The 1,214-nt window shown below is 36.7% G+C and overlaps 1 pseudogene; it reads right to left on the bottom strand.

Annotated features, from left to right (window-relative positions):
• Window positions 1-209: 209 nt before the first annotated feature.
• Window positions 210-642, bottom strand: LOC108539440 (40S ribosomal protein S12 pseudogene; annotated as a pseudogene).
• Window positions 643-1,214: the final 572 nt, after the last annotated feature.

The raw sequence follows: 1,214 nt of genomic DNA, 5'->3' as shown, positions 1-1,214 counted from the left end.
ATCAGGGTTATAATAGCTTCCTAAAATGAGTTAGAAAGGAGTCTTTATTATCCTCTGGAAGGATTTGTCTATTTGTATTATTTCTTCCATAGATCTTTAAAAATTTTTTGCCAGAGAAGCCATCTAGACCTGCCTGAAGTTTCCTTTGTTAAATGGTTTAAATTAGATTCAATTTTTTTTTTTTTTTTGTGAGCCAAAGATTTATTTCTTCACTTCTTGCATTTGAAGTACCCTTCGATAACATCCTTGGCCTGAGACTCTTTGCCATAGTCCTTAACTACTACACAACTGCAACCAACCACTTTACCAGGTTTCCCGTCTCTGTCAATTTTACAGAGGCCTACCCATTCTCCTAGTTTCTTGTTGTCATCAGCTTTAATTAGGTTGACTCGCTGTTCAGCACAAAGGGCCTCCACCAACTTGACATACATAGGCTCATCACAGTTGGATGCAAGCACACAAAGATGAGCTTGTCTAAGGCTTTGGCAGCTTCGCGAATTCCACGTGCTAGGCCATCGTGGATGAGGGCAGTCTTCAGGACCTGTTGTAAAGCAGTATTAACGTCCATTACGCCTCCAGCAGCAATGCCTTCCTCGGCCATGGCGGTGGGTTACGGGTGAAGCTGAATCTTGAACGCACCCAAGCCTTGGCCTCCGCGCCACTCGGCGGTGGCAGGGAAAGAGCAGATTCAATTTTCTTAATAAAGGACTCTCTATCTTTACTTTTTTCTTGTATCAGATTTATGATGTGTTTTTTTAAAGGAATTTGTTCATGTTATCTAAACTTACTGTCCTAAAGATGTTCATAATATCCTCTTGTTATATTTTTTCATGTTCATTTGACCTATAGTGATACCCTTTTTAAATTCCTGATCCGGATCATTTTAAGCCTTCTCTGTTTTTCCTCATCAGTTGCTAAGGATCAAAATTAATAAAACGTTATTAGTCTTTTCAACAAGCTTTGGGCTTTGTGGCCTTTCCTTAGTATATTTGTTTTTAATTTCATTATTTGCTACTCCTGTCATTATTATTTCCTTCTTTTTGTTTTCTTTGTGTGTAAGTTGCTGCACTTTCTCAAATTTATGAAAACAGATGCTTAGATCTGATTTCTACTTATTATTTTATTAATATATATATTTAAAGCTATACATTTCCTTCTAAGTACAGCTTTAGATATCTCCAATAAGACTTTTCTCCATTTTTTTTTTTTTTTTT

This window comes from Rhinopithecus bieti, unplaced genomic scaffold, assembly GCF_001698545.2.
Source record: "Rhinopithecus bieti isolate Rb0 unplaced genomic scaffold, ASM169854v2 scaffold_15834, whole genome shotgun sequence".
Classification (NCBI taxonomy): Eukaryota; Metazoa; Chordata; class Mammalia; order Primates; family Cercopithecidae; genus Rhinopithecus; species Rhinopithecus bieti.
This window is presented reverse-complemented; position numbering and strand designations above follow the sequence as displayed.